The sequence below is a fragment of the Schistocerca gregaria genome, chromosome 5 (genome assembly GCF_023897955.1).
Source record: "Schistocerca gregaria isolate iqSchGreg1 chromosome 5, iqSchGreg1.2, whole genome shotgun sequence".
Classification (NCBI taxonomy): Eukaryota; Metazoa; Arthropoda; class Insecta; order Orthoptera; family Acrididae; genus Schistocerca; species Schistocerca gregaria.
In genome coordinates this window covers 205,897,117-205,910,467 of record NC_064924.1, presented here as the reverse complement: position 1 = coordinate 205,910,467, position 13,351 = coordinate 205,897,117, and positions in this window count along the sequence as shown.

The following is a 13,351-nucleotide window of genomic DNA, read 5'->3' as shown; positions in this document are numbered from 1 at the left end:
CGCGCAACAGCACAGTCTCTGAATCTTTATTTTATGTGAGTGCTCAGTTAGGTTTATGCGGAAATATTGGGCTTAGTGTGAAAGTAAGTAAATTAAAGCATTTTAAATCGGTAAAATTTTCTTAAACTATTCCATGGAAATACCATTATAGCATTCATCATTTCCTTGTACTCACTTATTTTTAAAGAAGTAAACAGAGTAAATGCTGTAGATAGCATCGAAGCACTTAAAGTAAAAGATTAGAATTAGTGATCTTCGGAATGCGATACGTGTATTGCAGTGATGGTAATGTCTACAGTTGCCAGATATTTGCAACGTATCTTGTAATTTAATACAAGTAAGCCAATTGCAGGCGTCATTTTGGGGTAGCAGCGAGCATACATGTGTTACATTTTTGTGTAGACCTCAAAAGTTGCACAAAAGTAATTCAAAACTGAAAATCATTTCTGATCTCGGCAGACAACTCCCTCATTAGCGTTTTGGATGTGTGTAAACGATTAATAATAGATACCCGTTTCTGCACTGTTTTTTCACCTGATATTCAGTGTAAGCTCTCCTGCCTAAAGCTTTGCCATCATGTTAACTACTGCACGAATAAGGGAGAAGGGAGATTCACCCGAAGTTTATTCGTAAGCTTGGGGTGAAGCTTACAGATAAGTTCGGGAGAGACCAGCTGCATCCTAGGAATAACTTAACTTCCCGTCATCTTGAAACTATCTTAAGTAAGTTTCAACATCGATGTGTCGAAACGCTAACGTACATGTAAGGTGTGGCACGTAACTCTATGACAACGCTTCTTCATAGCTTATTAGACGGCTATCGTTTTCATCTACAGCCGTTTGCTCTTCGTCGTTAAAAGCTATTAAAAGCGTAATCGGGTGTCAAAGATTTCCTTAAACTGATTCAGCTGTAGGAGTATCTCATCAGTAAAGAACAAATATATAAAAACTACATACAGGAAGCGCATTGCAGTATTTATAACGTCGTATCTCATGAACTCCATGTCATACAATGATATATTTGTGTGGGTATATTCAGCACCTCATGTGGATACTGCCTGCGAAATATATTGCGAATGGAGCTATTGTCAGAGATGTAGTACATTTAAACGCCATTTGAATGTCGTGCATGATGCTACAGTCTTTATTCATATAAGTGTTTATGAGGTGACATCTCCTTATCTATGTCTCATACAATGGTAAAATTTTGAAGGTTCATTCAGCGGAGTATATGAATACTGTCTGCCAAATGTGTTGCGAATAGAGTTAGCAGCAAGGAAGTATTAAACTTAAACTTCATGTAGAAGGCGGTAGTTTTTACTTTTTGACGTATATCTTTGTTTACGATGTCATATCTCTTGAACTATGTTTGTACCAAGATACAATTTCTTGGTTGTATTTAGCGGCGTATGCGGACACCGTCTGCGAAATTTATAGCGAATGGAATTGATAGCTAAGAGATTATAAATTTAAACGTTGTGCGTGATGCGGGTGTTTTCATGCATCTTACTTTTTATGACATCATACCTATTTAACATTGGTAGGTAGGTGGTACTCAACCACACACCGACTGTTGACTGATAGGATGTGTGGAAAACACACATACACACACACACACACACACACACACACACACTTGTTTATATACTAGCGAATCCGAAAATGTATTGTAATTGCTAAATATTTATAGGAATTGAATATACGTCCTAAATTACTTGCCCTCCCTCTCTGTGTCCATCTCATCCTCCCTCCCCTATTTCTCTGTGTACATTTCCTCCTACGCCACTTTACGACAGTTCCCGTCAGTAGAGTGTAGTGTAAAAATATAAAGTGCATCCGTCAAGATCCTTTCGATATTTTTGGTAGCAACGTTTCCCTTTACACATTACATGTATATTTATATAAGAAATATATTACAAAAATACGTGGCGTATGTTCTTACGAATGTTCATTAGAGAGTATCCTCTAAAAATTGGAAGTAAATCTGTCAATAACTTTTTCAGATTTGTGGTAACAACGCTTCTCCCTTTATAAATTACATACACATGTATCCTAAATTAAAGCAAAGACTGCTGTTTCCCCGTCCTGTGTCTCATTCACAGTATGGTCATACAAACTGTCAACAGATATGTACGACAGTGTCCTGCACGGAAGATGGCATTCCGGGCAAAGCACAACAACGCCAAAGATGATGACGTCAGGGCACCTACCAAACGGACAATGTTTTCCTGATAGTCCCACATCGACAGTCACTGTGTACACAGTCATAGACCGTGCAATATGGTGCAGACGATTATCAGACTCTCGGCGGTGCAGGGCCATGGGAAGAATGGAAGAAGGACAGTCACAGACTCACGTGCCCTGTTGGCTTAATGTGAATCGTTCTGTTGTTTTTCGGATGTGGTGACAGTTTATAGAATTCGAGACTGCATCCTGAATATCAGGGAGGGGCCCACCACGTGTAACAGAAGAAAGAGAGGAACGTGAGGGAATGACGGTTCCGCTTTAGTACTGCACAGCAACTGGCATCTGGCCTTCCAGCACCCATTCGACGTTCCATATAGAGGGAAAGAGTGTACAGAAGGCTTCGGCAGAGTGATCTCTGTTGTTGGAGACCTGCTGTATGTTACCTCTGATCTGTCTTTACAGAAGGAGATGTCTAGAGTGGAGCCGTCAAAATGCCACCGGGACGGTCGACCAGTGAGCCAATGTTCTTTTCAAAGATGTGTCCCAATTTGGTCTGGACAGTGATTCTTGACGAATTTACATCGGGAGGGAACGTAAAAAACGATAAATTAAGGAAAGAGACTGATATTGAGGTGGGTTCCTAACAGTGTGGGCAGGTATTTTGGTGACAGCTCGAACATCTCTTCATTAAATTGTGCGGTTAAATTCGGCAAGGTTTCACTGCTGTCAGGTACCGTGGAGAGATCTTTGGACATCATGTGAGACTGTTGCGAGGTTTTGTGGGCCCATGCTTCATATTGCTGGACCATAATGCTCGACATTGTAGAGCAGGGGTGATTGATGTTTTCCTGTTAACGGAAGACATTACACGCATCACGTGGTCTGCTCGCTCTCTCGATTTGAATCCCATAGAGCACGTCTGGGATGCACTAGGAACACGGGTTTTATAGCGCCAGCATCCACCAGCCTCTCTCCAAGACTTTCTAGTACCGCTGTAGGAAGAATGGGTGTCATTGCCTCAACATGCTCCTTCATTTGTCAGGCCTGTATTACTTCCAGAGGTAGTCACACCCCTTACTGGGCGCATCAACCAGTTGACGGAATATGTGTGTACCTCCCTTAACCTGGAAAAAAAACGAAGAATATTTTTGACTACTTTTATGCATGTTGCAGTTGTTTATGTTATGTATTCTTTATATTGTTTCAACTTTACTATCACCTGTTTATGCTATTTTGTGGCACGATAAACGAAGCCTTGCATAATTTCGGTGTGTTGCTTTAATTGTGGGCGTCAGTGTGTTACATATATTACTAAAATATATAGCCCATCTGCCAATGTCCGTCCGTTAGAGTATTTTTTTTTTTAAATTTGAAGTAAATCGATCAAGAACTTTTCAAAATTTGTGGTTTCTACATTTCCCCTTTATACATTAAATATCTATGTGTATATTACATATATTGCCAAAGATACAGCTTACGTCCGTATGAACGTTTTTTAGAGCGATGTATAGAAATTTGTGGTAAATCGGTCAAGAACGTTTAGACATTTTCAGTAACAACGTTTCCCCTTTATATGTTACATATGTATTTATATTTTCTTTGAATAACCGTTAACAATTTTTTATTATGAAGACACGTGACAGCAGAACTGTTAAACAACGATCAATTTTTTTTTCTTTTTGACACCGCAAATGCCATTACCATCAATAACTACGAATACAGTAACAGAAAAAAATCGATCGAGTCATTCTCAAGTGATGATCTTTCACTATTGATTTTAATATCCGGCTTTTCTGGTATACTTAAAAAAAATTCCAAAGGCAAAAATCAACCAAAGCCGATTCTTAGCTGAGGATACTCCATTATGCCGCAACTGAAGTTAATTTCCGATTTTTCGGTTGGATTTTCCAAAAAGTTTCTTTTGTACGTAACTTACGTAAAAGGATCTCATTGATGGTGGCAGTAAAAGAGTAAGATTAATCGCTATTTCGAACAACAAGTGAGTACCTCAAATGGGGCACTGTACTTTGGTGCATGCTCTTCAAAGCGTCGATTGCTGCGTTCATTAAGTACCCGTTAGGTGAACATGAGACTGAGATTCAACCACAAATTGAACACATATACAGGGTGACACAGAATAACCGGAATGTTTGAAATGTGCAGTGGCAGCCATGGGCATGTGGCACACTGCAAGTTCGTAACAGTTAGTGAGTTATCAGTCTGCCATTTCGGCAATCGTGGATCAGTAGAAAGGACAACAAACAGCATGCGTTAGCCTTAAAAATGTTTTATAAAAACTATGATAGTTTGGTAGCGGTTCAGAGAGAGTTTCGACGATTTTGTAATTTAGGACGTCATGATGCCGTTCCATCGAAACAAGCGGTAAAATTTTGGGTTAATAACTTAGAACATAGTGGATCTGCCCTCAAGAAGAAACCAACATGACGACCAAGAAGTGTGCGTTCTCCAGCGAACATTGATGTTGTACGCGAGTCTGTCTTAAGGAGCCCACTGCGTTCAATTAGCAAGCAATCAGTTGTAATGTCCCCAAGGAGTGCTCGCAGAATTCTTCATCTTGATTTAATATTTCATTTGCAAAAACTACAGATGGCGCAACAATTGAAGGACATCGATTGCCTGTTAGGATTAGGATTGTGTCTACAAATGATAACAAAAATAAACAATGACAATGAATTTCTACACAAATTTTGGATGTCAGATAAGGCTCATTTTCATCTCACAAGTTATGTGAAAAAATAGAACTACCGTTACTGGGCAAACACAAATCCTAGTGACGTTGATGAGTGCCCTTAACACGCTAGTAAAGTAACAGTATGGTGTGGTGTTCTAACAAATGGGATTATCGGACCGTATTATTTCACAAATGAACAAGGAAACACAATAACCGTCAATGCCGATCGTTAGGTATAGATGTTACGAACTTTCGTTACGACAGCATTGAAGAACTTTCCAAACGTTCAGAAGCCTGGTTTCAAATAGACGGAGCGACTTCACATACTGCACTGCTGTCAGTGGCATATGTGCGAGAATTGTTTGGCAACCGCGTGATCTCACGGTTTGGTAACACTCCCTGGCCCCCTAGATCGCCTCACTCTGGAACCGCGCGACCGCTACGGTCGGAGGTTCGAATCCTGCCTCGATCATGGATGTGTGTGATGTCCGTAGGTTAGTTAGGGTTAAGTAGTTTTACGTTCTAGAGGACTGATTACCTCAGATGTTAAGTCCCATAGTGCTCAGAGGCATTTTGAACGCCTAGATCACCAGATATATTCGTTTGTGATTTTTTTCTTGTGGGGATACCTCAAGAACAACTCGACCAAGAACCCTGGATGAGTTAAAACAGAGAATTTGGGATGCAATTCACAGTGTCCCGGTGTACATGAAACATCTTGAATTTGAACAGTATCCGCGCTGAGACGTTGCAGCGGTCAGTGAAGAATCTCAAAAGCAGCTTTCACGAATGTATTCATACAGGAGGATGCCATCTAAAGGTCGTAACTTTTGAAAAATTATGTATGCCATCAATGTTTTCTAATGGCAACGTTGTAAGGTTTCAATTACAACGAATGCAATTGCTTTCCTTCATCACTTCTATTTTTAATTGACTGTGGAAATGTTCCCGTTTATCTGTGTCACCCTGTATTACATGATAAGATAAAGTTTCTTGAGCGCGGGAAGAGATGATGTTTTATTAATGATGATTGGTTTTCGTGGACTGCTGCTTGAGCAGTTGATTAGCGAAACTTTGTCTCTCTACGTGAAGGAGATAAATTATAAAAGTTAAATTTATTTTGCTATTTTCGTATATTTATTATCAAAAATTATTAAAAATGTTACGATGTAAGGAAAATACCTTATCCTTAATGATAACCAGTATGCCATTGTGTATTGACACTTGGTTCTAACGAAAGGATCGATGGCTAAGTTTTGACTGGGCAAACATCAACGATGCAATATGGTTCAAATGGCTCTGAGCACTATGCGACTTAACTTCTGAAGTCATCAGTCGCCTACAACTTAGAGAACTAATTAAACCTAACTAACCTAAAGACATCACACACATCCATGCCCGAGGCAGGATTCGAACCTGCGACCGTAGCGGTCGCCCGGCTCCAGACTGTAGCGCCTAGAACCGCACGGCCCCTCCGGCCGGCACCAACTATGCATCACTGCTACGACATTATTGATAATATCCTTAGGAATACTATAGGAAATGCTTCGTTCAACTCCTAAAAAGATACATTCCGTCCCCCCCCCCCCCCCTCTCTCTCTCTCTCTCTCTCTCTCTCTCTCTCTCTCTCTCTCTCTCTCTCTCTCTCTTGCTCTGCGTGCTTGTGTGTGTGTGTGTGTGTGTGTGTGTGTGTGTGTGTGTGTGAGTTGTGCGTGCGCGCTTGTGTTTATATGTGTATGTTCCTGTGTGTGGTTTAGAGGAATGGGCGAGGGAGAGGAATGCGCCTGTTAGTTTGAAAGAGAGACACACGAAGGGATAAAACTGAAACGCTTTCACAGAAAAGAACAGTTGAGATAAGCCGTGGCTGTTTCCATGTGTGGAATTACTGCGCTCCAGACAGAACGAGATGTGATGACACTGCAAACACTTCTCCGAAAGGGCTTACGTGAAAAGAGAAACCTAGATTGCTGTTTGCAGCTTTGCATCAGTCCAACACTTCATTGTACTGTATGTGTACACGAGCATGTCTGAGTGTGTGTGTGTGTGTGTGTGTGTGTGTGTGTGTGTTTGTGGTTCCGACTAGGTAGGCGTTATTTACTCTTTACATGTCTCTCCCCTCCGCGCCTTCGGTCTTCCGTCTTAAAGGGCCCCGTGGTGGCGCATTTAAAAAAGAGTCTCGAGTGCTCGCTCGCCGGAAACACCGCACACAAAGGCGTTAGCTGGCCGCTGGCGTACGTGTAGCCACTCCAATTACGGCTGCTGCCGGCGAGACGCGGTGCTCGGCTGGGGTTTCCTCGGTCCGGCCCGGCGCAGAGAGGTCCTTCACTTAAATAGCTTCATCAGTGAAAGAGAGCCGACCGCGGCCGCCCGCTGCCGTTGGGGGCAGGAGGGGAGGACGGGGCGCGATGTCGGCGTGGAGCGCTGGCGGCGAAGGACCCCCCTGTCCAGACGCCCGAGGGCGGCCCGGGCGCGTAGCCTCGTCTTGGGCGCGGGACGGGCTTTCAGCGGGCTTATTCGGCAGACAGCCACTGTCAAACCCAGCGGCGCGCGAGGCGACAAATCCGCTATCAGCGGCGGCGTGTAACCCGGCCGCCTCGCGCTTGCTCCGCTGCTTTTCTTTTTTTTTTTTTTTTTTTACTTTGCGGTTCAGCAAACCCTTTATGGAAGCGACGGCGTCGCGTATAGAGACAGTTCTCGCTCCGCTGTTCCGTCGGGCGGAGATATCTTTGTCTGCGTTAAAGAACGGGCCGCTTCTCTTGCCGCTGTTGTGTTGCCTCGGTTTAACAGCGACGGAGAAGCCCGGAGTGGCCGACGAGGATCGGCTTATCGGAAAGGACTTTACTGGTCACGGCAGACGGCTGTCTGTTCGTGATTCCTGAAAGAAAAGAAGGAAAAAGCACATTGAGCTTCCACACTTCATGCAGCTTGATATGGTCGTGGGTCCATTGACGACTTTTACGTCTATCCTACGGAAATCCCACCTTTTTTTTACAGAAAAGATGAGTTTCGTATTCAGTTCCACTTACCAGTGTCTACCCACACAGGAATTGCTTATGGCGAACAGCTTGTACAATATATTCCGTATAGTTCTTTCATCTGAGTAACGCAGAGGTGATTAAACGAAGGCTGAATGTGCGATGTAGGTTGACGTCTGTTGGTGTCATACACCGAGTTACCTTGGTATTGTTTAAGGAAGATTTTACGTTCTATTTTGGTAACATTTTTCGCTAGTTACACTGTATCGGTTTCGTACGATTTTTAAAGGTATAAGCCAGTATCATCTCTGAGATCGATATCTATCTTGCATCTCCTGTGTTTGTGGCGCAGTTATCGGTAACGGCTGGAGACGAGTGAGCCAGTTGCTGATTGGCTAACTCACACCACGTACTCTGGAAGAACTTGAGAATGTGATAAATGTATACTCACGTAACGGTAAGGACGATTCGCCAAAAGTGTAAAGCCAAATCGAAACGGGAAGAGAAAGAGCTGATGTCCACGTGCCTCTATCGTGACGCGTGACTGTAACCATTGGATTCATTATTGTGCCCATAAACGACGATGTGCTTCATTGCAGTGACTGGATGTAAATGCAAATTAATGTGTGATCAAGCTAACATTGCAGTAAAGCTCTATCATACCCGTGTTACCCAGTCGGTAGTGTAGCACCCTCTTATCCCCGCGTAGCTATCTGTTTATTCTTCCAACATTCCAGCTTCGTTAATGTGCCGTCCTACGAAAGAAGAAGCAAACGTGGACTGGAAAGTGCAGCTGAGTGGCAATAGGTGCAGATTGGACTTCAAAACTCAAGTTACACATTATTACGCCAGGTCAAGTTTCTTTAAGTGTTACTGTTCAAAGTTACAAAGACATATGACAGTATTTTTCAAAAGGGTCACCCAGCAGTCTCTGTAAACAACGGTCGGAGCGTTCTACCAGTCATTCAGTTCCTCATGGATAGAACTCTGATCCTAGACCACAGGACCACTCTACAAACGCTGTCTGAACGTCCCCATCGTTCGAAAATCTCTTTCTCCCTATGTGCTTTCATCTTACCGATCAGACCGAAAACTTGACGTGTAGCATCACGCACGTCTATGCGGCCTTTGTCAAATTGTTGAACCGTGTCATTACGGCTGGACGCGAAATTGCATCGGTCCGCATACCGCCCTTATTTCACGGTGAATATTGAATCTACGGGAAATTGAGAGGGTTCGCCCCAAGAATCGTACTTTCCCGCGTAGTTCAACTGTTTAGTAGGTATGCACTCGAATGCTATGACGCACTTGATACCCGCGCCGCAGCATAATTTCGCATGGATGCAACACGGAACATGTCCACTTTTCTCACACTGCGCGACTCTCGTTCTGCTGTGGTCTTAGCGCAGACGTCAAGTGTAGCTTACTTTCTGAAGTTCCTATGTAAATACAATACGTTTAAAACACGATTAAGCACCGATATGCCGTACGTAACTCGTAAACCAATGGCTTGTTCCCATTCAACCCCTTGTCAGGCAATAAAGATGTGGGGCCATCAGTGTTATGCACAGAAAATGGTTCCTAGATTTCGAATACATGGCTCCTCATTACTTGCCCATCCTGTAAAACACGGTCTGACGCTACTGACCTGTCACCGAAGGAACGTAATCTTCCATCCTTCGTCTTTCCGTATAAGTCGTTTTGTGGTTAGGATGAAAGGAATCTGTTTGCAAAACTTAGCAATTTAGCGATAAATACAAACCGTTATTGGTTGAAAGATCTATGATTCTTTCTAGTAAGTAATACATCTCAAATCAGGCATGTGCTATTACCATCTCAAATGTACTTCCAGATCGGTTCATGTCACGCTCACTAGTGGATAATAAATGGGAAGGCATTAATACCTTTTTTGTTGGACAAATAACGAAACAGCTAATTTTTTCCCGATTATTCTCAACTGCGATCCTCTCTGCGACTCTACCATCTCTCATGATACTTTGCTGAAAATGGATGGAACTCCAGTACTTCGCTCTCCTGCTTGGACTAGGAAGCGTAAAAACAAAAGAAAATTACGTTTAATTGCTTTTCATGTACAGTTGTCTCTAGTAATAAAGTCATGTTCAGGGAACGATTGCATTTGGAAATGGTGTGTTGTTTTACGAGCGTTCTCGTATGTGCTTTCAAAGAGGCCTGCCTATCGAAAACAAGTCCTCGAGTTTTTTAAATAAAACTTCCGCCATTTGACTAGAGGTTTATTACAGCTGTTTAATTTTACCCTACTGCGATTTCGACTTTATAGCTGTATCAACTGCAGTACTAATGGACATAAAGCAGGAATCACGATGGTGCGAAACAAATAATAATACACTTACAGTAAAATGGCGGAAGTTTCATTCAAATTATGCTCCATAACGATCAAAAGAAAAAAGCAAAAAAAAAAAAATGTTAATTTCTTGAGTATTAAATAGCGGTTCTGGTTGATTGGTTATTACTTTTTCCACATCCTTGGCATGAAAGAGCTATAGCTTGGAACGTGCAAAATAGCCTTCTACCCTCTCATAAGCTTGCCGTATTGCCTGTCATAAAATTCAATCATAATTTCCGTGAACATTGCTCTCCATTGACAGTCTAGTAGAACGGCATGTGGGTGTGTTAGGAAATGATTTTTTCCAGAGCACAGTCTATAAATTATGCCCCTACGCACTTCATGGTTCTAGATAAATGAGAAGTTGTGATATTTAATACAAAATTATTCACATACATCCATTGCATAAAAACGGTCATCGTCCTCTGACGACGAAGGTTTTGGCGAAGGATACCACCAGTAGCGGAAGCAAACGCACTAGAAGTGTGACACAAGGCGAGATCCGAGAGCCGGGACAGTCTGATAACTGAGCGGCGTCGCAGTGGCAACAATGGACATCTCAAGTGTTTGCGCTGCTATAACATCAAGCATGCCATATACTGTATATTAGTCCGACTTGTAATTAATCGCTTGATTTTGTGTCTCCTTCTTTCTTGGACTCTATCTGTTTTCGTATTAACGATATCTGGTTATGGATAGTCACTGTCTTCGACTTTTATAGGTCAATCTCTTGTCTGGCCACTGGTTCGATCATAATTTTGCAATTGCTTTTAAACTTACTTCCAAACGAGTTTGGTATTTTTTTTCTTGTCAGACTAGTTGGTAGACATGGAGGTAGGGAAGAAAAGGCTGATAACGTCTGACGCCTCAGCTGCCCTGCAGGCCCAGCGTGTTGTGTGGTTAGTATCGGAATGAGTTTCGGCGGTGTGCGAGCGGAGGACATAAATGATTAGAAAAATGTAGGAAGACGAAATGGATATTTCTTCCATGTCTGTCTGTTCGTCTGTCTATCTGACTGTTCAGTACGGGTCTTTCAATTGATTTCAAACTAACATCTCGACGAGCTAGACATGAACTTTGGCTCATAAATGGATGTCAATGCAATGTCAACTCACTTTCTTGTCTGATGTGTGGTGAAAGGTACTCTATATACCACTGCCATTTGCGCCTTTACCTGTTCCAACTGCAAATGGTTCCATGTGACCTGGAATCAATCTAATTTTTACCTTCACAGTCTTTTCACGAGATATTCATAGGAGGAAATATGTGGGTCTGACCGCTAAGCTAGGTGGGCTACGGTAGTGTATGGAACTTGTGCCCATCCTGCTCATTCTCATACAGCAAGTAGTCAAGAACTCGTCACACTATGTACGGTCGTGCCGCCTTCTTGAGACAATCAGGTAATATGACGGATAAACACTAGAGATTCACCTTACTCGTAGACGTAACAGGCAGAATCTTCCAGCTGTAGCTGCTGACGAAAGAACTTGGTTTTCGCGATGAAAAGTCCTTCGTAGAAGGGAGTGAAGTATGAAAGCAGTCACCTTGCAGTACCGTGAGAAAGAGTAAGCCATGATCCTCCGCCAGGGACAGCTCGGTCATTGGTTGAATAGTTGCTACAGAGTATTTTGTGGTGAACAGTAATAGTTTATCCATCTCTTTTTGGTTGACAGTAACAATATAGCCAAGAGCAAGAGGCAAGTATAAGTATCCAGAAAATCCGAACATGGAGCCAAGCTTATTGGTTGGTTAGAAACGTCAACTGCAACATGGGATGTAGGGTAGAACAGTTAAGAACTATGTCCTTCTCTAGGTGAATAAAACAAAGCTGGCTTAATTCTTGAAATTGTTGGTTTATTCACAGGAAGTCGTTAGGCCATTTTATTGGCTCACAGAACTAACTTCAGAAGCGAAACTTAGTCTTGTGAGCGAACCGCAATCATTTTTTCTTTGGTAGTTTGTGACCGAGGACTTCTCAATTGATGGGCAACGCTGAAAGACATCTTCCCCATCAACATCAGTCAGTAGCAGATCATGGCATATGCAGTCTTCTCCTAGATGACTTTCAGAATTTGATAAAGTAATGCTAGCTTAGGCCAAACGGTGGAAGACTTACAGACTGCTGTAGGCAAAATGACAAGAGGGAATAACTGTTGCTAATCTTGTAATTTTGTGGGTAGTTTACAGTTCATCCTTTGACAAACGCCCGCTAGGACTCGGTAGGTGCTGCTTTGGGATGAAAATCGTTAATGTTCGACCACCATTACGCTCTCCGTCTAAGTAGATCGCGCTCTCCCATAATGTGTGTTCAGCAGTGGCCACGGTGACGCAAACGCAACTATCATTCATCTGTGTCGTGATGCGGATAAGCCACACTCCTTAGCACCCCGCTTCCGAGATTCGGGGAGATGCGCTGCCCAGGATGGAGTCTGCCAGGAGTATTAACGACGAATGCCAGTGTGTCAGTCACCTGGAACTGGTTTTCAGCTAGTTTCTCACATTCGAATAGGTGAATGGCTAGCTTGTACTCACGAACCAGCTCAGCTACAACATTCGTAAAGCCTTTCACAGACTTACACACGGTTGACAACAGACGCAGACTGTTGAAGCACTCAAATCCTCTCCCAGGAGAAAAGCTCTGGTGACTGGAGTGGTATGTGGCCACCCTCTACGACTAACACTGCCAAAGAAAAAAATTAGCATATTGACACCGTGGAAGTCCAGGATAAGGGACAAGAAAAAGAAGGAAAGATTAAAACCTTGGACGCATAAAGCGTTACATTGGTGCTCATGTATGTCATGGGTACACTAGAGAACGGGAATCAGACTTAATTTTGAATGCTATTCTGCTCAGCAGCTGCGACTTAAAACATACAGCTACAAATTACCAAAGATATGAAATACAATTGTGTAACGCATTCACACTGAGTTGTCGAAAGTCATGTGATAGCGATGTGAACATACACAGCCGGCGGTAGTATCGCGAACACAAGGTATAAAAGGGCAGTGAATAGGTGGATCTGTAATTTGTATTTAGGTGATTCATGCGGAAAATATTCCGACGTGTTTATAGTCGGAAGAGGGGGGTTAACGGAGTTAGAACGCAGAATGATAGTTGAAGTTAAATGCATGG